This window comes from Rhea americana, unplaced genomic scaffold, assembly GCF_003343005.1.
Source record: "Rhea americana isolate MKP2758 unplaced genomic scaffold, rheAme1 scaffold_110, whole genome shotgun sequence".
In the NCBI taxonomy this organism is placed as follows: domain Eukaryota; kingdom Metazoa; phylum Chordata; class Aves; order Rheiformes; family Rheidae; genus Rhea; species Rhea americana.
In genome coordinates, this window is record NW_028185151.1 from 3061495 (window position 1) to 3084714 (window position 23220).

Sequence of the window (23220 nt, forward strand, 5' to 3'; positions counted from 1 at the left end):
GCGGCCGCCCCAGCTTGCCCTGCCTCCGCGGACGCCTCCGCGGACCGCGCCGGGGAGAGCGGCCCCAGACATCCAGCGCGGCCGAGACAGGGACACGCGGCTCCCCACGCTGCCTTCGCCCCCATGTGCCTCCCAGCCAAAGCAGAGGGCAAAGCTGGGGAGCCGGTCAGGAGACACCGATGTGGAAAACTGGGCGGGATCCAGGCCAGAGGCCAGGAGCACCAGGGTGGAGGCAGGAAAGGAAGGATGGAACTGCACCCATTCAAAAAATATTAATTGGTTTCAGGAATCTGGTGCTGATCTCCATCACGACTAGGAACGTTTGTGTTTAGTGGTACATCCAGCCTTTCTCTGATGAAAAACACYGAGAATACATCAGTAAAACTGGTGGGAAATGGTATGTCAAATTCTGGAGCGTCAGTCAGCCTCCAAAGCCTTTTACTTGCTGAATCATCAGAAACAGTCTTGATATTATGTTCAGACCACTTCACTCTTTTGCTAAGCTGCCCATTAATGGATGCAGTTTTAGCAGTCACATCAGCAATTATGAACTGGAGGAGCATCACTAGGTTTTTCTGAACAAATGTGGATGTTTACTTGCACCACAAATATTCTTTGAAACTGGAAGCTCTCTGGAAACTTAGGGCCCCAAGTAGTTTGTTTCTCACTTTCCGAGCAAGTTTGTCAAAATAGCTGGCAGCTTGTCAAATTAGCAGCTATGCCTCCTAAAATGCCTTGTGACATAATGAGCACTCCACAGGGGAGCAAAACACAGACGCCAAACAAAGGTGACACTGGTTGTTCTCTACTCCATGAGGACATCCATCTGATTGCCARCTCCTCTGCTAACAGAAATAATATTGACCTGCCAAATCACTGGTCATGCAAAGTACTAAGCACAGCAAACACATCCACTCTAGGAACTAAGGAGGCGACAGGAGCAGCAGAGATGTSCAACAAGAGGCAGAGAATAGCTCAGGTACCCACAGATTCAAATAGTCTTTCTTGACTTCAATGTATCATTCATGCATTTTACAGAAATTATATTGATATGCAACTGTTAGCTGGTATTAYGATTATCTGAATTTTATATTTGAAGTAGAGAAGCTGTAGCAGTGGCTTCTGTAGCTACTGTAAAATTACTCCTGTCATGTCCCAGATATTGCACCCTTTGAGTACAGATCACTTTTGATGTGGTGAATCCTACTCTATTGAGGAATCAAGCTGGCCACAAACAATACACAATAATTATTTCCTATTAAAACTGGAAAAGTGGTAACAACAGTGTATCTGATAATCTGGGAGAGATGGGAAGTTAGCAGGAGGAGGAACAAATAATACCCGTTTGAACTCTGAGAGGGAGCTGAAGCTAGTACTATCCATGTATCCATAACTCAGAGGGTTGTTTATTTTGGTGGCAGGTTTTGCTAATGAAAAAGTGGGCTGTAGTGACAGAGGCCAAAAGGAATAACATCTAGAAAGCGATTTTTGATCTTCATGGATTCTCATAGCTTTCCACAGTTTCCTTACCCTTTTCTTCTTTCTCAGTGTCTTCTCCTTCAGCTCTGCTTCTTAATGAGAATCTTTGGTTCCTTGCCTTCTGCTGATATTCAGAGTAGTTTGTGTCTCTTTCTGCCTCAACTCTCCAGTTCCCTCTGGTCTTTGGTTTACATTTATCCTCACCTTTCCACCCTGACTGCCTTTGTCTGTGTCACTTCATAGCTGTTCAGTGTGTCCCTGCTTTGTGCTACTTTGTGCTCCTCTCTCCCCCTTTTTTCTCTGTGAGTTCTGTACCCTTTTTCACTCTATCACACAATACTAAATACTGCTAAATATTGTGTGGGTATGGACTGCATTTTGACCATCGCCTCTGCTTTGAGCAGACCTGCTTAGTAAGAGCCCACTTAGGAGCAGAATAAGCCTCCAGTGGAGGCAGATGAAGTCAAAGAAGTCAGTTGTGTGAACTGCTCTGCTCCTTGGCCTTTGGTTGAGCGTCTGATTAGCACCTCTCTAGCGATTTCCCTCTGCTGTTGTTCTAATCTCTCAACCCTTCTAGCCATCAACATTCCCCAAAGCTGAAATTTAAAGAGGTGAGTTAAATCTGTTGAGTCTTTTTGACAACAGTGCCATTTAGATTTTCCGAGAAAGTCTTCAGACAAAACATATTGCTGAGGTGTCAAAGAAAAATCTTCACCTCTCTGTAACCTAGTCATCAACAGATCCACCACAGCTGAGGCTTGCTGAGGGCTTGCCTTTGCTTGCTCTGTGCAATTAGAGAAGCTGCAAATTATATGCTGGCTGAATAAAAAGTTATAATATGATTAAGGAAAGTAGTCAGGGAAAGAAGAAATAAAGCATTAACCCTGAATTCATATCAGACTGCTCACTGAGCATTTTAGGTGAGATGCAGGAAAACTAGGTTCAGCAATCTTTAGATCAAACRCTCAAGGCCTTTCCCAGGCCAGTTTGAGCCTGTTTTGGGGCCCTGCAGCTTCAGCATATCAGCTGTGTACGTACGGTAATATTGTTTTGTAGGTTCACACTTAGACTTAACAAAAGGCCTGTTGTGTGTGCTCAGTGAGTAATTTTCAAATGTTCATAACTTTGTCAAATCAAAACCAATTTTCTGAGAAGCTAGGCTCTGCAGTGCTCCTTGCTGAAGGTTATTCCGTGCAAAATATTAACTTGCAGACTTTGGTGGTTTCACTAGTTGGTTTATAACCTTAAAGATGCCGCAAAGAAAAAAAGATGAAAACCTGTTTTCCTGTTTTCCTTCATTCTTCTTGTAGTCAGAAACAGATACAACTTTATTCATTCTTATTTCTACAACTCTTCTCTGGGAAGAGCTCAGTTCCAAAATTAGTGACTCGTACTAATGACTGAGAAAGGAGGCTACAGATTCATGTTACGCTCCCAGGTATAAGAGCTTACTGTTACTGCCTCTGCCTCCACGGTGTCTACTTCATTTGGGTGAGTGGGGAACACAGCTTATAATGACAGAAAGATTGTGTCCCGCAGTGCCTTCCCTTTGATGTGAGTGGACTTACTGGCCCGTTGTAAGGCTGTCCCAAGCCTGTTCCTTCCCTCCGTCTGGGGTAGTAGCTGTGGGAGATGGGAGTCCAGGCAGGGCYGCAGCTGTCAGGGCACTTCATCAAACCCACAGCCACAGGAGAGAGGGAAGGATGTCAAGAACCAGCCACAGGCCAAATGAACTGGTGTGAAGGGACACAAGAGGCTCGTAAACCATAGGGTTGTATATCCCTTTCCTTTAATAAAACTTTTATGTGAACTTTGTTAAACTGAGCACAGCACTGGTTACTTGACGTTTTATCCTAAACATTTTATCCAGTTCAAGCCTGCCCTTTCCCATCCATCAGCATCGTGTCTGTTTTAGTCTGACACAAGTGCTGGTAAACCAATGTCAATTCCTGTCTACTATATTCATTCTAATATCAAACCAGTTTTAGAGTGTTTGGTAATTGATAATATTGTCATCAATAGTAAAGGGGGAATATTGTTCCAATTTAACTAACACCTTATTAACAGAATAGGCATTACTGTGTGACATACATATACATTATCTGGGGAAATCAATTAAGATGGAAAATATGTGATTAAAACATAATACAAAATTATTGTAGGCTTAAGCACACGGCAGTAAGACCTGTAGTGTGCTTAACCTGTAAGACTATAGCAGTATTAAACTATTTTTTTGAACCTCATCCCTACCATGAAGATTGAGTGTCAGGTACTTTTTTTTCCCTCCTGCAGGATTTCAAGACTTGATTGCCCAAATGACAGTTTACTTATTTTACTGTCACATACTTTTGTGAAATGCCATAACAAGTTGATTACAGGTTTCACATTTTGCATAGTGACAAAATCGTCTGTCATATAATAGTCTGATGCCTGAAAGCCATTTAACTAAGAAGGAGTTTCTACTGAAAATAATGATATTTGAAACATTAAGATGGGTTTAAATGTATACATTTTTTAAATGTCTTTGTTTTAACTGAACAAGAAGACCAATATTATCCCTTTTAGGTAGGAATTTAAGACTTGTAAAAACCACCAGACAACAACTAGCTAGAGGATGAGGCAAATTAGAAGGGATATCATTTCATGAATGAAATAAAGGACAGAAAAGGAAAATGTGGTGATACATCCCAGGTGCTCAAAGTTGAAAAAGCACTTGAGTCTTTTTTGGAAAACCCATTATTCCTACCAACATGCACTGGAGAGCTGAGCCACATCATGCACCCTGGCCACCCAAGAGAAAACCAGGCTGTCTTTGCCCTCTGTGCAGAGCTATTTGTTCATTGGGACTGATCTCCATACCTCTTTGCCAACTTTACTGTGAACTGGTCTCAGGGAGAAGCATAAGGTTTACCTTCCTCATTTGACATCATCCATCACCCATACCTCAGAGGAGATATCAGTAGTAACAGTAATAAGGATAATGCGTTCACATATTCAATTTCTTGATTTTGAGTGACTGGATTTTGTAAATAATGTGATGTATCATTTTTAGCTAGCAATGCTAGCCAGGTGAGGAATTTTCCAAGGGATTTTTTTATTGCTAATGAGTAGATGAAGTATGAATTCTAACTTCTTCCTGTGTGCCGGCAAAAGACCAACCAGTTATCAAAATGTGAAGAGAATGGGAAAGGGAAGTTCAGCAAGCTGTTAGTTTGAAGGAGTGGTGTGTCCCTGGCACTCTGTCTTACACTAACTTTAGTAGACCATTTAGCTATCTTAAAGCCGATTATCTTATACCTGCTATTATTAATTTTAGTAGAGCAAAACAGTAAATTAAACATGAGACTAAGTATTGAACCTATCGGGAGGCCCGCACCTGACCTTCTGCAGCAGGACTTGGCACAGGCTCTCCATCAGCAGAGCAGTGCCCGAGGGCATCTTTGACTTTCCTTGCGGCCAAAGGGGGCATACCAAATCATTGCTGAATATGTTTTCCTCCAAAACTGGAGAGACAGCACAGTTGCAACAGCTCTGGGAATTTCTAGCAAGTTCAGTCCAGTGGGATGAGTAGGAAAAAAGAGAGAATGGAGAGGAGGAGGGTGTCCTCTCCACCTCCTGTTGCTTCATACAGGAGCAGGATTACAGAAATTTGACTTCCTGGAGGCTTGCTTACCATTGTTTTCTGTGGACACCATTTGAGCAATGTTTTTCTTAATTATCACTATAATGTTCTGTGCTTTTATTAGGCCATCTAGAAAAAAAAAAGAGGCTAATAATGCTATTATTTCTTTATTTTTAGTCGATGTTCTCCCATTTGTGGATGTTAAAGCACCGTATAGGTAAATGAATATTATTGATCCTGTTTCAGTTGCTGTGAGCACAGAGATTTGAAACACTTCATATGCTAAATGCTTTGGTCATTCAAATAGTAGATTTTCCTTATCTGTCTCCTGTAAACTTGTGTAACCTTTAACAAGTTACTCAAACATTCTACTTCTCGTATACCTCATCTGGAAAACGAATGCGTACTCATATTGCCTAGGGCAAAGAAATGCATAGGAGGAATCATATTCCTAGAGTTGGAATTTCCTTTTGCTCTTAAAATTAGCCAAAGTAGAGGTCAAATTTTTGTTACCGTATTTTTTTATATATGCTTCATTGTTGTAGAATCATGTATATTTTTCCATTAGCAGCATTTTTTAAATGTTCTAGTATTAATATCCTTGAAAGTTGTCTTTTCCATAAGCCAATGTCAAAAACCTCTTTTCAGTTCTAAAGTTTGGATTTATTATAATTTTTGTTGATTGCACTGAAGTACGAAAAATCTAGAATCTCATTTTAAAAAGGCATTTTAAATTATTTACTTCTGAAAAAGAATGGCTGTGTTTTAAGAAAACATTTTGATTATCATAGAAACTAAAATTGAGAAATTTGAAAAACAAAGTTATTTTCTTTCATGATGAAGTTGTGGCAGAAGTAGGATTACAGTCTTAGAAATGGAGAAAAAAAGTGCTGTGGGAAAAGGAAAAGAAGGTTTGTCTTCAAAGAGAAAAAATGATGGGCAAAAATAAAAAAGAATAAAAAAGAAAGAAAGAAAGAAAGAACCTTTATACTGTACCTGTGGAGAGATCTTGTTACCATCTGAGCTAATGGAAGAGCTTTAGTAGGTATCAGCAATAGCTAAACGTTTATATTCTTTATAGACTGCAACCCATCAAAAGAGGGCACTGTGTTCATATATACACAGAAAACCTGAAATCAGTGGCAGCAGTTCTTACTGATGTCTGTGGATGCACAGATTTAAAGCCAGTAAAGCAACTATGCCTACCTTCCCAGGTGCCTCTGTCATGGCCCARCTGCACTCGAGCCAGCTCCTTCTCTCACAGTCCAGAGAACTGAGGAAGCTGGTGCAAAGAAATCAAGCTGCAGAAAGTAGTGCATGCCTAGCACAATGTCACTTGGTCACACATAAAAATTAATGGGCTCCACAAAGACTGAAATACAGGAGGGGAATAGAAAAGAGACAGACCTAATGCAGCAGGTCTGCTTGACTCTGATCTCTGTAAAGGTTTTCCACAAAGAGTAAACTTTCTTTTTTCCCCTCTCCTGGAAATATGAGTAGATTTGTAACTTCTACATCTTATCATGAAGAATAATCTTAATTTGTCTGTTTATAACTTTTTGATAGCTTTCTGGCTAAAAAGAGTCTGTTTACCCAGATTGGCCTCTTGCAAGAAGTCATAGATCTTCCCTGGGTTGATTTCTGGTTGAACTGAAGCTGTAGGGGAAACACAGATTTGATTTAAAGTTTTCTAAAAATGAAGAATAAACAAAACTTTTTTTTAATTTGTTCTAGAGATTTGTTGGAAGACGTAATATTAAAAATTAACATTTTAGTTCTAGTCTAAAACTGTGCAGGTTCACTTTTCAATAGCTGTTTTTTGCTAGCTTTGTGTCTGCTAGACTGAAGAGTTCTTTTTAGAATTTGAAAAAGTCTTGTTATTTCTATAAACTTTTCTGGACTGTTTCTGCAGCAATCTCTCATATTCCATTTGATAACCTATGGAACTTGGTCTCCCAAGGTTATATTACAAGATATATTTTCTAATCCTCTAATTAGTCTCACAGCATTTCTTGAAATTCTTCCCCATTCAACATTTTGTAGAAAAGTGGACTGCAGAACTGAATACATAATGTTAGCGGTGACCGTGCCACTATCAAATGCAAAAATCCTAGTAGCCTTTTTGCTTGCATCATCATGATGAGAAGTCCTGTCCAACTGTGCGTCTTCAGTGATCCCTAAGGCCTTTTTCTGGGTCTGTTTCCCAGGATAGACTCCTCCATCTGTTACCTATGAATTACATTCTTTGTGCTTGGCTGTATGACTTTGCATTCTGCTGTACTCAGGCAGATATGTTTCTTTGTGCTCAGCCTACCAAGCCACCCAAACTGCACAGAGAAGTAGCCAGTCCTCTYTGCTATGAGTCATTCAATCCCTTTTTCATCTTCAAAGTTTACTCACGTCAATTACATTTTTTCCTCTCATGTAAAAATAATTAAAGTGGTAAATATTACAAGGTGCTATTGACACATTCAGTGGTTGTTTTACATTTAAAATTGCAATTTGAGACATATCAGYTAGCTATTTTTAAACCCTTTTAATATTCTCCAGGTTGACTTTTCATCATTCCAGTTTCTTAATCGAATGGTCATTAAAATGAGCTCACAAAAATCTAAATATTTTACACTAATACCTTCATCATCCTAACTTGTAATCTCATCAGTAAAAGCCATCAAGTTAGTTTGACAAGATCTGTTTTCCATAAACTCATGCTGATCAGCATTAATTATATTATCCCCTTTTAATTCTTTATTAATTGAGTCTTATATCAGCTGTTTCATCATTTTGCTTGGGATCAATGTTAGACTGACAGGTATATAATTGCCCAGGTCATCTCATTTACCCCTCTAAAATATTGGCACAATATTAGCTTTCTTCCTTTCCTCTGGGGCTTTCCTTGTGCTCCAACTCTTACTGAAAATCAACATTAATGGTCCAGAGAATTTCTTTGACAGGTTTTTCTGAAACTCCTCAATGAAAATTATCTGGACCTTTTTATCTGGAACTTTGTRTGCAGTTAGTAGCCTTTAATTCTCTGGAGGGACTATTGGAATAGAAAGTGCTTCAGCATTATCTTATGATAAAATCACTACTTTTTCCCCTCCTAAACACACAACAGAGCTATGCATTGAATACTTGTGGCTTACTTGCAGTATTACTGKTTTTTTTTCTGTGATTCCCATCTGCTAATACAAAACCAATATTGCTCTTCTCCTTTTATTTGCTTTTAATATACTTAAAAAAACCCAGACAGTCTCTCCTCCTAATGACCTGAACAGCCTTTGCAGGTTTTATTGCCTTTTCAGTTTTGTAATTGATTTATCTTGATTTACCTGCATCTGYTGAGGTCCATTACAAAATGATTGTGTATTCTTTTACTTTTGTTTCCTTTATCTACTTTCTGCGGTTCTTGCTTCAGTATATGTTCAGTGTATATTCATGCACTCTTTTTCTCCGTGATCCTTAATTGCTATCAGTTCTCTGTAATCAACCTATTTAAAGAAATATATGCACAGTGCTGGTTGGTCTTTCTTCTCTCTGCAGATAACAAATCTAGGAATTTGCATGTATGTGACCACCATTTTTTACCTAGTAAGAAGAAGTCTAGTATAAAATAACCCTATGTTAGATGCAACACTTCTTGAATTAGAAAGACTCACCTTTTACTTTTTAAAATTTTAAATAAATTTTAGAATTAGCATCAGAAGTTCTTCAGCATATGTCACTTAGACTGAAGTCCCTGTGATACCAGGGCTTCTTATTCCTCCCACATTATACACCAGGTACTCAGGCACCTGGTGTTCTCCTGTGATGTGGTAACTTATGACAAATTCCAGCTGGCACTTCGTCCTTTGCCAGTTAAATATTCACCCATAAGCCTTCAGTATTGATTGCTTCTACACTGTCAGCACTTTGAAAGATGTAGTGCCATTTTTGACATGAAGTGTCATTTTCCACTCTTTCTCTCTGCGTAATTTTTTCCTAAATAGATTACAACTGGTGATTTCAACATTGCAGTCATGCAGATCGTCTGATCGGGTCTCAATAAGATCAGTGAGCAGAAATTCGTGTTCATAAATGAGCCATTCCAATTCTTGTTTATTAACCAGACTCCTGGCCTTGGATTATAGGCAGTTAAAGATCTTTTTCACATCCCTTGAAGCCTGAGCCTGATTAATTTGGTTTTGAGGGTCTTCATTTTGTGCTTAATGATTGCTCTGTGCCCYTCCGCTTTTGTTATTAGTTTGTCATCCTCAGGCTATGCTCACAAATAGACCCTGATGCCTTGTTACCTGTAAAATGAGCRGTGGAAGTTAGGTGTTCCCTATCCAATGCATGTCAAGAGGCCACGGGCAGGTTCACAACTGCAAAAGAAGAATGCTGCCAAAGATAGGCAGTAGGAATTTTTCCAGAATCAGAAATCTTCTTCACATATCCATCTCTTGACTGTCTCTTATGATATAATTTCCCACTATGTTTTGCTAGWAGCAAAACCTATTAAAGTTTCTACTTTCTTCTCTCACCAAGGCCTTAGCCCACGATTTGCCACCTCTTCAGCAATGCTATGCAATGCCTTGTGGAATCAAGCTGTAAAACAAAACCATAAAAAGATTCAAATTTTAAATTAGAGTCCTCTCTTTCCRAAGGTTGTGAGCATGGGTATGAGTTTAGTCTGCAGAAGGGAGGTGCTAATGTGTAGCCAGGAGTATGGGGTCCCTGGAAGCCCTTGTCCAGTCTTGCAGCAGGACGTTTGCTGCCAAAATTCCCATAGCTCACAGATGAAGAGGCAGGAGTTGTGCCTCTCCTTGCACTCCCCCAACTAAAGGGCTCTTTTGAGTTGTGGGAAGGCAACACACAAAGTGTCATCACCTGAGCAGTTTGAATGTTTGAATTTACAAGTTCCACTGCCTCTTAGGAGAGAGTCCTGACCACTGGCCTGCAGAACAGAAGTAGGTAGAGCTCATTCTGTCATCATGGAGTGCCTGGAAACCTGGGAGAAAGAGTGCAAGAAGAGCTTCCAACCGTGGGATTAACTTGCTTAGCAGAGCAGAGGAAAGGGCTCCAACAGACCAGTTTTTGCTCATTGGTTTAAAAAGTTTACCAAATGGTAGGGTTATATTTTGTCTTATCATCAGGAGAACAGCAAACTGTGTTACAGTCAACAAGCTTCATGAAAAACATCCTTTCATCATCAAAACATCTTTTTTGAGTGGTGATATTCTCAAATGTACAATCGACATCGGAGATTTAATATATGGAGATGATAGTAGCAGGACATTATTCAGCTAAAAGAATATATTGGAAAAAATACTAACTTTTCAAACCACTAAGTGTAGATTAGTTATAGTAATAAAGCCAGAACAGTCTACTATTTTCAAGTCTATTTTCTCTTTCCATCAGCATAAAACATGGAATATTTAGGACAATACATTTTTGAGGAGGGGAATTAGTTCTTTTAATGGAAGCTAGCTAAAACAAAGCTGTACAAAAAACAAGCATCTCATCATAAAAACTATGAAGTAAACCTCTTTCGTGCTCTCAGTAGCTTACCAGAGGAACGTGAGGTTGGATTAAGCTTTGATCTTTAGTTATGACTCTTTTTTTCTTTAGAGTAATAGGCTCCCAAAATTCCTGTCAGGCTGATTGTTTTGAAGCAACAATCTCTAATCATTTTTAGAAATTTAGGGTYTATCTTGTTCTCTCTCACCCATCCCATTATCTTCTCCTTCTTTAAACTCTTCTTTAAAATTAATCATCGACGTGCTGTTTCTAACATATAACATGCATTTCACAAACCATTGAGGCAGCCGTAAAGTTACAAATGAGCASTCACCACTGTTGCCTGATTTCAGCATTTCCAGTTCTTTTTTGTGGATATAGTCTAAGATGTGCTTTAAAGTATAGAGTGAATTCTTCAGGACAAGGATCTTGCCTTTCAACTTTGTTGTGAAATGTTTAATATGCTTGGGCATTTAAAAATTAAACATTTAAATCACTAAAACATTGAAGAACTGTGTTCTTTAAACTCCTATTTTGTATATCCTGTTAAGATTTATTACAGATTTTTTCAGTTGCTTTTAAATTCACTGTAGATTTCAAAGTGATTTAATTTCATTTTTTCTTTAGCTGTGGCAGATGTCAGCTCTCTCAGTTTTCTTGCAATTAATGTGCTTTCCAATTTTTCATGTTCTGCCTTGAGGTTAGATTTGAACTAGAAGGGTTTGTCAATTCCTGCAACCACGAGAGCTGTGGCTTTAGTGTAGTACTTCCTACATTTTGTCATTTGTCTTTAAGATTTGTTGTTTCTGCCTTCTCCATATGCCTCTTACTGGTGTTCCAGAGTCTGCTCTCTTCTCTGGAGAGAGCTGTCCTTCTCAAGAGACCTGTTTCATTCTCATTGTGGATGCAAATCATCTATTTCCTGCAGAAAATGACACGTTGTATTTTATTCAGTATRTAAGTTCTTGAGGTATGTTTTAACTCCTTGTGCCCTCGCCTAATAGTACATATGTATCTCCCAAGCATTTTCCATCCACCCTCCAGCCAGCTACTGAATGTGACAATCCCATGCACCTGTGCAAGTACCACAAACCACTGTAGGCTGACTTTGCCTTAAAGATATCTCAGGAGACATTAATTCTGTCTAAGGTTTTCCCACAATACCTACGAGATAGTTAAAAACTTTCTTCTTTTGATTAACTCTCAAGAAACAGTGTGGGAGATGTTGGTGATACGATAGTAAATAATATTTTTTTAAATGATCATTTATTTCTGAGGTGGAGAGTTCAGTACTAGTTCTCCTGTTAAATTCTGTAAAAGTCCAAAAGGAATTTTTTCTTCAGTCTATTCCTCAGCGTTTCTTTTGTCTAAGGTATAACCAGCTTGGCATGATCTTTCATTACTCATTAGGAAGATCCTGCATAATCCAGAGTAAAACTGTATTCTCCAATCACATTTTATTCTGGTTCCTGTTGTTTTATTCTTTTTCTTTATCACTTTTTCTTCAGGTGTTTTACTCACTGACACAGTTCTTTTCACACATATTGACTCACTTTCTTTTTGCTCTCACTGCCTGTAGGTATTGCTTCTGTCGCTGAGCTTTCTTCCCTTCACTGAGGTTCTTCATGAACTCTGTGGTTCATTTGCCGATAATTCCTGCAGAAAACTCTCAAGGCTGGCTTTTTGTTACTTTTGGGGCTTTCTTTCACATTAATTTTTGTTTCTTCCTTGACACACAAAACATAGCAGAGCATTCTGATCACTGGACCGCATTGGGGAAAAATTACTTCGGCTCTATATTCAACATGTGGCTAGAGGCTAAAACTGGAAATTCTTTCCACTTATGCTATTTGTCTAGTATACCATTTTGATTAAAAAACAWTGATTTTGAGACCAGTTAGCTTCAGATGTAGAGCTATCTCCTTAAACATGAACTATTATGAACATACTCACTTACAATGTCTTTAAAGCTATGCCTTTTTGTTAACCAACAAGAAATATTTTGTTTTTTTCCTTTTAGAATTCCAGACTATATGTTGCTGAGTTTCCCTAATCTAAGCACTTTTAAAGAGAAAATTYTTTAAAGCTCCATGGTTTCAAAATTTTGATAATCTGTGTTCACCCTTAAGAGGAAACCAGCTGTTTTAAGATCCCAGTGGATATGTTATAATCTCTCTTCCGGATTTAGAAGTTTAGTTRTCTATTATTATTGTAATTATCTAAGGAAAAACATGATAGAGGAAAATACAATCAAGACATGAAGATATTTTAGCCATGCAGCTTTTGACTTTGCCAGAATTTCCTATTATAAGTGGTCCTTAGACTATCTGTGTTACCTGATTCCATTTGTAGATTTCTTTTTAATTATCTAAAAATGAGATGGGAAATGAAATGAAAATGAAAAAAGAAAAAGATGCCAGAAGTGAAAACACAAGCTGTAAAACTTCATTTTTTCTCTTTATAGTAAGGAACTTCTGCAAATATGCAAAGTAATAATGTTATAACATAAGAATAAACAATCTTGTTCTCCATGCCCTCTGCAAACTGTATTACTAAAGCAACTTTCATTTCATCAAACAAGATTCTAGGCGTGGATAGAGCTGACTGGGATAATGCAAATTATACTGAATAAAGGAATATGATCAGTGTTACATTATTTTTTAACACCAGCTTGTATCAGTTGAATTCATTTATTTCTAAATTTGCCTGCTTTATCTCTCCTTGATGCAGTTACTTTAGATGTTTCACTCAAGGTGATCTTTTTACAGCATATATATGACAGCTGCCATCTTGATCAACGTACTGGGTCCTTCGAGACTTATGACTTAACCAGAAGCAAATGCAATCCGTAAGACCATAGCCTTCCCCTCCCCCCCTCATATCCATATCCATATCCCACCCACCCCAGATGCCACACTCCATGCCACAGATTTCGGGGTACACAAAGTGCACGGCAATGGTCGTCTGTGTGTTGCAGCTTGTGCAAAAGGACTAAGGCCCTCTTTTGCRTTTTATAGAAGTAAATGGTGCTCAGCATGCCACCCGTTTTCCATCTTGTTTATTCCTTTMGTGCAGGCCCAGCCAATTTTTAACAATATTGCAGCAAAATGATTAACTGTTACACTGTCATGAAGTTGGAAGCACAGGTCAGTTCTGCGTGTGCTGTGGGTGTGACTTTTTTGAGAATTTTTGAGGTAACCTCGCCACAGTTTTGCAGACATAGGAGATAGCACCAAGTTTTCCTTTGCTCTAGGTTAGCTCAGCTTTTTGGTTAGCTCAGCTGAACCACTAGCAGAAGGGAAGAGGGATCTTTGGTGATACAGGCTAACAGCAAATTTTGGCACTGATCCTAATGCTGCAAAGAGAAATGAGGGTACAGTCTGTCCCAGAAGAGTATGCTATCTCCTGGGACTTCTGGGCTAAAATACCTCAGTTGTGGCTATATTGAAAAGCCTAATCTCATCTGTATAATAACTTGTACATTTTTTTTTTGACTGTTTGTTTGTTTGTTTCTTTCTTTTTATTAGTACCAATGGAGTATGTAGATGCAGGCTGGAAAAGAGAAACACAAAGTAGTTGAGGTATGTAAGTTTTTAAAAGCTACCTGAATTTCTTCAGCTCTCAGAATTTAGATTCATAGACATTTGAGATTGACTACATTCCTTGCCCCATATCCAGCTGGCATATTTTAAATATAGATGGTCAACAGAGCATAAATATGTTGTGCATGTGCATTCTGACAGCACATATATCAGAAAAAAAGAGTTTCAGTAAAAAGCACGTAAAACAATTGTCACAAAAACATTTTTTATATCACAGCTAGTCATCTGCCAGCAAGATGCCAGGAACAGTGTTAAAAATACTGTATATATTCAGCTCAAAGTGTGTTTACATTTGCAATATGTTCTTTTATGTGAAAGAACAGAGACAGAATGAAAGGAGAATCCTCCCCTTGGTAATGACTATTTTAATATATCTGCCCAAAGCTTTGTAAATAATGCAGCACTGTAAAATTTAGTCATAAGAAGTAATCATTATTTCTCAATAAAACAGAATAWTTTTTCCATTTCACCTGCCATATAAATGTCTATAAACATTATATTTATCTTTAAGARTGTTCCTTCTATTCATGTCCTAATACAAGCAATATGAAGATTTATAACATCTCAGAAAATTACCCTTTAGTGTACCTGGTTGTCTGGTTCCACCAAGAGCTGCACTACTGAAAAGGGATTTTTAATCTTCCAGTAGATTGGGTCAGGGTTACAGAATAACTAGGCCATCAAGACTTTTTGGGGTTGTTTTTGTAAACATCCATCATCGGTGGGATGATGAAAGATATATCAGTAAAACATACTCTTCCAATAGGCCAAGAACTCTTTCACAAGGTTCTCAGTTGTTTTCTTGAGGAAAAGGCATGATGAGAATATGGTGGAGGAGCATATTTTTAATTAGAAGACTTTTAAGTGTGGCTTATTCTTTCTAAAAAAAAGAGGCAGATGATTATTAAGCAATTTTATATTACACTACCTTGAGAGAGATGCTATAACTGATGACTGATATATTGTCAAGGGACTTTGTCTTCTTGTTTATGTGTAGTGTGCAGCCACTGTTTGGCCACAAAATGTGACAGATGCTCCTTGTGCCAAACTGGAAAATATTTACATYCTTTTTATTGACATAGTGAATAACAGTTTGTTTTGTGTGATGAATTATTTGCAGTTGGGTGAAATCAAAATATTTTTAAAGGGCTCATGTAGGAAAAGGAAAGTAGCAGCAAACCTAGGATCATACAACACAGAGTACCAAAATAACAAAGAATGCCTCCGGGGCTTCCTCCAGACTGGAAATTTTTAATTCTCAGCCTACTTAAAATGAAAAATATGTTAAAAGGAGTATAGGTTTTCTTTGTAGAAAGCAATGGATGATGAGGTAGAAAAGCTCAGTGCTGCACTGTAACTTACACTGAGGGTCCTGATTTACAGAAAGCAAGGTACCGGTATGGATGTATCAGGTTATCCTTGTGGGGTAGGACAAGRACATGCACCTGCTCTCCCCCAAACTTTTCTTCTCCTCTGCACACTTTCRCACAGTTTCCATGCAAAGGAAATTTGAGTGCACTTTCCAGATGGGAACTCAAATACACTCCAAACAAGTATTAGCCAAAATGATGCAGGCCTCAGGGCTCAGCATGCTGTGCAGCAGAAGGCACCAGAGATGCACCCAGAGAAGTCATTAAGTTATGCCTGTGTAGGAGTTGCAAGTATAGGTGAGACTGCATACTGAAAAGTCATGTTTTTCTGTTACCGTCTAAAGATATTACAAGTCTGTTTTGTGTTAAAGTTGGTAACCGGGGTAACAACTTGGAGTGCTAATCAGAGAATATCTGAATTGCAGTGTCCTACCTCCAGGRATAATGAGAGAACCTAAAGCTTCAAGAGCTGAAAAGAAGCAGTCTGTCTACAGATCATATTATGACCAATTGTTTTAAGAACTTGAATGTGAATACCAAAATTTTCTTTAATCTAGAGTTATACCAGAAATACAGTTTAAACTTTAAGTGACCTATCATTTCAGTCATGAGTGTATATCATGAATTATATTAAAAATATCAGATTCACATATTAATGTTGACTGTAACATTTTCAGTATATTTTTATAACATGATTTACCTGAGTGTTTTTTAAAAAAAGGAAAAAGTCAATAGATGCAATGAAAACAACAACAACAAAAAAAGGAATGAACTAACTGAGACCATCCCTTTCTTTTTGAGGAGGATTCTGACTATAAGGAATATTAACAGCATACCAAGAATGTCACCAACATGCCAAATGGAAGGGACGTTCAAGGAATCAACAGGAAATACTACAGAAATAGATTTTCTGAAATCTTGTGAGTAGCCCCTTCCCCACAGTTTTGAGTTAGGCATCTCCATGAAGATGGAGATGCTCTTCTGCAACTGCCTGCTTATGAATTTCCTTTAGAAATGCATGGCGGGTCATAGTTCTTTCATAAAGTATGAGCAGATGAGGAAGATGTGGTTGAACTTCTGTTGTCCATAGTATGTATATATAACTTTTTTATGTAACTCTACATAAATAATTTGAAAATAACATAAGTAGGATCACAATTTGGGTGTTTTTTTTAATGCATATAATTATTTCAAAAACAAAGAGAAATAAAATCATATAATGACTTATWCCAGAATCATATCATAGCAGAGAGTCATAGCAGTGAATTGAAAAGGTTACATACATTGTGGACAGCAGTTTGACAAGATGATTCATAGTGAGTCAGTGGTAAGTCAGTCTTTTTTTACTTCTTTAGGAAATCCCGGAAGAACTAGGAATAAATGATGTATTAATGAAATAGGAGATAATATATTAATTTTTGCAAATACCGTTGAGGGCACATGAGGAATATTATAGAACAATGATATTCCATAGAGGTAATATTCTGAATTTCATTATTCTTCAAAAGATGAAGGGTGTCAGTAGACAGCAAAGCAGATAAGCAACTGTGATGATGTATCTACCAAGAAAAACAATTTTTTTTTGGCATATGCAATGCATATATGTTAACAAGGAGATTGCTCCTGTCTATAAAGCTTAGGGATGGCTACACTTGAAGTACTATGACCAGTTCTTCTGCATTTCTATAATATGAATACATTGAAAAATTGAAGGCGGGGTGAGAAGTATCCTAAACTGTATTCAGGGGCTTTGAAAGAAAAGTCACTGAGAGAAGATCAAAGATCCTATACAGTACGCATTAAGAAATGGAACATCCAGGTCACTCTGCAATATTGAAGCCCTGACCAGCATAAATGCCACAGTTAACTCAGCATTAAGGCTTTTTCCAAAGGTACTTAAGTAATCTTAGTATCTCCAGACTAAACCAGTAAGTGTGAATATTGCTGCAGATCTTTCAACAGACTACAGTAGACTCTKGGTAAAATTCCAAATTGGAATTGAATGTTTTGGGTGATTGTAGAGAAAGGAAAAATGTTAAATTAAAAMTGATCCTGATATTCCAATTATAGTTACTGCAAAACTTCACAGAGGAGAACTTTTACCTCCTCAATTATGTATGCTCTGATTTTGTATATGAAGATCAAAAATGAATTAGGAAAGTCACTTTGCTTTGTAAGAGTGAAAGATCTGATGTTTTGAAGAAACAGTCCTTCAAAGGGAAGTGGGAGGAACTAGATATAAGCTTTTCAAAGTTTTTTTCCAGATGTAATTACACTAAGGCCAAACTTAATGAGAAAAGARTTATTATTAGACAAACAGAGACAGTACTGGGAGGGTATCTGTAGCGTCAGCATCTACCTCTGGCAGATCACCCCGGGGTACCTTTTTAGTCAATAGAAACCAATTTTTGCAATGAAAAGAGTCTATGGATTCACTTCATCCCAAGTAGACTCTATGTTGACTATAGAAACTAGGCTTTAATTTACTATAAAGACAGKTTAGGTGAGTACTTCATATACAGACATTACACTCCAGCCAGTTAAGGTTAGGGTGAGGGTGCTGAACCTAAGAGAGCAGCTGAACCTGAGCAAATAGCATTACTGTGTATTAAGGTTGTGTATATAKGTTAAAGAAGGCAACCTTTTTCATGTTCTCTGCTTTAAAACTAGAAAATAAAATGTCAGGGGAGAAATCACAGGGAAATTATCATGAATATAAATGCCATTCAGTCAGTAGAGCATCAATGGAACTAATATAGAAGCTTGGATGTTTTCCTTTCAGGTCAATTGGCTGCAATCTGGCTTCACTCAACTTTTCCCTACGTGTTGAGAGCAGATATTCTCTCTGAATAGGCTCAGGTCAGTCATGTTGTATTACAGTATGCAATGGTATATTATGACAAGGGAGTCTTTGCATTACACTGTTCTTGTAAAAGGGATGATAAGTACAGGAAGAAATGCCTTTACAGGTCATATTTACTAGACAGATATATTGCCAAGCGCTGTACTGTTTGTGCTGCTGTAACAGTCCAGGGGAAAATGTCTCCTTCTTGAGACAGAAGTGGGCTTTACAGCAGCCAAATTGCAAAAGCCCTGTGGGGCTTCTGAGTCCAAAATCTGCAATTGAATTTAAGCTGGAACAGATAACTAGGTAAGTAAATAAGTTATGCCATAATGGCCTATTAGAGTATAACAATATGTTGCCTTTTAGATAACTTCCAGTTTGCTAATTTGAAAATTACAACCCTATGAAAGCTTTCAGAGTGACAGCACATTTGTTTGTAGTCCAGTATTTGAATATGGCAAATATTGGTTCCATTAAGCTATTATAAAGCTAAACATCTACATCAGACACATTTTCTTTCTGCATGAACACAAAGGCATAATGTTCATGTTTTGCTGATATCTGCATGATTAACTACATTTGTTTTCTATTTACCACAGAAAGCTGTGCTCTCGAAAACCTATCTGAAACGTTCCAACTTTCACTCAGGGACATTTCTCCCTGAATAAAGACCAAAGAGCAGTAGATGTCAGTAATCAGGAATCTCTAAGGACCCCAATTTTTACAGCCTCATTAGTACTGTCTTAATTAGATGTTGCCCAGGTTGGCATTGACTTGTTAAGCTTATATGGAATGCACTGAAGGGCAACCGATATGCTCTCAAAATGTCAAATAATGTATCCAGCTTCCATAATATATGATATTATCTATAAAAGGCTAGTCTAAGTTAAAAACAAATGGTCTTACATTCTGTCCTCTTTTAGCTCTCTTAGTAAACTCTATGATCTTCTCTTTATTTCTGGGGGAAATGAATGTCATTTTAGAACATTTAACACAAGAATACTCCTCTTTAGAAATGTGATTTTCTATAAGCAATATATATATACATATATATATATAACATATATATATTTATATATCCTTTCACTTCTCTTTCAGACTTACATATTTGTATCTTTATATGTGATATATATATTTGCATGGTTATATGTAAAGAGTTATATATATACATATGTTTGAAAGAACTGAAAAACTGTCTTGCTGAATTTACATAATTGGAAGCTATTAGATTATTTTATCAAGAATGTATGTCTGCTTTGTAACTGTCATGATGCTAACAGAAATAAATAATTTGCTGTTTCTAGCCTAATTAGTGAATATATGCCTGTCTTGAGTAGGGAGTTGGACAAGATGACTTACAGAGATCCCTTTCAGTCTAAATTACTCTGTGAGTCTGATAGCACACACAAGCATGCACACACACACACACACGTGGACATATACACGCACGTGCACACATGCACACACACACACACTCTTCCTAAGGAAAAAAAAATTACAGAAAGACCTTGATGACAAAGAATTTACATGTTCCTGGTGGCTTGATAAATTGGAGAAAAAAATCCGCACCCACCTAAAGGGAAGGTATATACAGGAGTTATGTGTACAACGGAACTAAGATTAAACTTTCTGGTAAGCAGAGAGAAGATGCTTTCCTCTGAACCTTCCTCTGATGAGCAGATGATTATATCAACATGGCTTGGAAGAAGAAACTTTTCTACAGCGAATAAGGTRGTCCAAAAATCTGCACAACAGTTGGAACAGACTGTTTTGCTTTATGTTTTTGTTATATACATCTTTAAAAAGATGAACATTATTATGATATCCTGTTAGAAGGCATTCATATGAAAAGACTCCTGAATGACTTTAAACATGATTGAATGCCTGTGTCAATAGGCATATACATATATATCATACATATCTACATCTAAATGCATGCTGGATCTGTCTGAAAGGAAATGCAGAATTTATAATTTGTTTATTTGATATGATACGAATTCTTACAAAAGAATTAGGAGTGCCCTTGACCCTATTTTTTATCCTATGAGTGCCATGCTAATTTTTCTTCTGTAAATATATTCTAGAACGACTAAAATAGAAACTAAGAAATCTCAAAAATTTCTCTGAAGGATGCTGCAAATGGGATCCACATATGTTACAAGCTATGGAATATAATGCAAAAGCTACATTCAAGATCACAGGCCTGTGCTGAAAGGCTTTTTTGATTGCTTTTTCTGAGTAATATTTGAACCCTACCGATTTAAAATTTCCCCAATGGATTTTTGTGACTGTGGGTCAGCTATCCCTTAGATAGACTGGTCATACATTCTTTTAAACCTTTAGTCAGTAGTGTTAAAACTACCTAGGAGATGAAAGAGGTATGTTACTTCAGACAGTAAAGTGGCTCAGACCATTACCAGCATATGACTCACAAAATAATATTATTCYACCTCCTCTTCAGTTTTGCCATACACAGTGAACAAAGTAGGTTATTAAGGAAGTGAAGTTCCCAGTGTAAAAAAGGATGAAGAATAAATTAAAAGTCAGTTGAAAGAAATGAATGGAGCTGCTCTCCACCTGTCTCATCAACATCTGCTTCACTGACATAGTTGGGCAGTAACAGTCTATGATTAAAAGTAGTCTACTGCATTGTCGAGTGGAGTACTGCTCCATTTTAGTGGAGTAGTAGCTGGCACCAAAACACATATTTTCTAATAAAGGAGATGATATTCTTTTCCTAAAGATGCAGTGATGTGTTGCCAATATCTTGAGGGGTTTCCACTCAAAAAATATATTCCTTATCCTGTGATAAATTCTTTTCAGTGAGGACTTTCATTACAGAGAGAAAAGGYAAGGTAGTGGGAGGTATGTTAGCTTATTTTCTTTCTTAGACAGAAATACTTTATTGGAAAAATAGCAAAAGAAAGAAGCAATTCACTGTTTGATAAACACCTAAGCAACACTAAGTTGAAATTGCTTGTCATATAGCTTGTTCCTGAAAATACCTTTCATGTATTGATCTCGTACAACAACTGTCACCTGATATGGTTTAAAAGGTCAGAGATGTTATGACAATAGTTAGCACAATAAATCAGAATCTATTTGAGCATATGAACMAAAGCAAAAATATTCAACAGTTCCATGGTAGCAATCTCATTTTGAGGGTGCAACAAGTTTCTCTCTTGTTGCCTCATGGCTCGGTCAAGTAATTGTATATACAGTGCTTATATACAGTGCTCCACTTTTCYAATGAATTAATTAAACCTACCACTGTAATTTGAAAACTCGTACCAATGAAGGAGAGAAATCTTTGCTCTTAACATAAGGTATCAGCCTTACTGTCTTCCAAGTGCAAGTCTCAGCTGGGGACTTGAAAGAGCATCTCATGACTCCCAGGAAGGGCAGCACATGCCAGCTCATCACTSCTCTTTGATATGATATGGAGAAATCTCATTGCTCTGAAGTCAACAAAGTTATGTCTGCAATTCAAACTTGGCTCGAACTAAGTCTTCTCACTGTGGCAAATTGACCATCTATCCCTTTTCTCTGCCAAAGTGAAAACATTCCATTATTAGCACCTGATCAACTAAAACATTTCTGTGGATAATAGTCTGGCTCCTCTTCAGAGCAGTACTGTCTGAGCTGCTGTTTTGGGAACTTGGCTTGAGGTAAAATCCTCTCTAGTCCTCTCAGCCTGCAGTAGGTTTACCATCTACCAGAAGAACTGTTGCAGCCTTTCACACACAAACTTGTTTTTTCTGTTGGACAACCATCTGCTGCRCATGCTGTTATTACTGATTTTTCACCAGCTATTCCAACAGATTTTCAAAATCTAGCTGACTTTTGGGACAGGATGAACTGTTGCACTCCTTCCCCTATCTAGTCCTTTTAGACTTCCTTCACAGTCATAAATTCAGCTAAGCAGAAAACAGTAGCGAGATACTTACTGAGAGTTATTGCTATTTTATAGCTTAATTAGTATGGTTAATTATATTTTGTAATTATACTATGTTTTGTTTCTGTAAACACAGAGGTCACAAAAACAGTAGTCAGATCTACTGTACAATTTAAACTAATGGTTACTTAATTATGCAGCTAATTTATTTTTGTAATTTTAAGGCAATTTACTATCAATAGAACTTGGTGGTGAGGTCCTGTATTGGCCTACTTTTTTACCCATTTCACAATGCAGCCTGTGTCCTTTAAGATTGATTATTATGTTCATCTTTTACCAGAGATTAATATGTTCTATTTTTGTTTACTTTTCTCCATGGTCTCTTAAATCATATATAAGAATCTAAATATTATGAAATGATTACATAATATAATGAATTTCATTTACTCACCTGCTTAAAGATGAAGAAATACATCCAAGAAGTAGAGCTGTTGATACACATACAGCCTTTGGTTTGGGCTATTAGAGCAGATGACTGGGATTTTTTGCTCTGTTAATGTTCTGTTAAAGTAGCCTTTTTGTGCAGTATGTACGTATGTTTTTTAAYGCTTACATGTACAAGTTAATATGTTCAGCATATTAATAAAAGGTGATGCAAAATTAAAGATGTTGCAAAAATTAATCAACTTTTAAAGTTATCTTTTATCAGTYGAACAAATCATGTTTTTGCATCTAAATGCACACTGATGAATACACCTGCATAAAAAATATATTTTCTTGACAGAATCTAAGCATACGAATGTGAATTTGATTCAGTACTGGGAGCACAATTTTAATCACACAAAATTCTATAAATTCAGATGACATTTACAATTGCTGTTTCAGTAGTATTCTCTTGATTATTTTGA

At 37.3% G+C, this 23220-nt stretch overlaps 1 long non-coding RNA gene across 5 annotated transcripts; it reads left to right on the top strand.

The window, feature by feature from the left end:
• Nucleotides 1-224: 224 nt before the first annotated feature.
• On the top strand, nucleotides 225-22962 carry LOC146601007 (uncharacterized). 5 transcript variants are annotated; one of them, XR_014896976.1, is made up of 4 exons: nucleotides 225-397; nucleotides 14128-14181; nucleotides 16374-16492; nucleotides 18355-19417. It is a non-coding gene; the product is annotated as an uncharacterized LOC146601007 (long non-coding RNA). The 5 variants fall into 5 exon arrangements; XR_014896979.1 differs by having other exon boundaries at nucleotides 16377-16492; XR_014896978.1 differs by lacking the exons at nucleotides 225-397; nucleotides 14128-14181 and adding an exon at nucleotides 20058-22962 and having other exon boundaries at nucleotides 16289-16492; nucleotides 18355-18431.
• The last annotated feature ends 258 nt before the right edge of the window (nucleotides 22963-23220 follow it).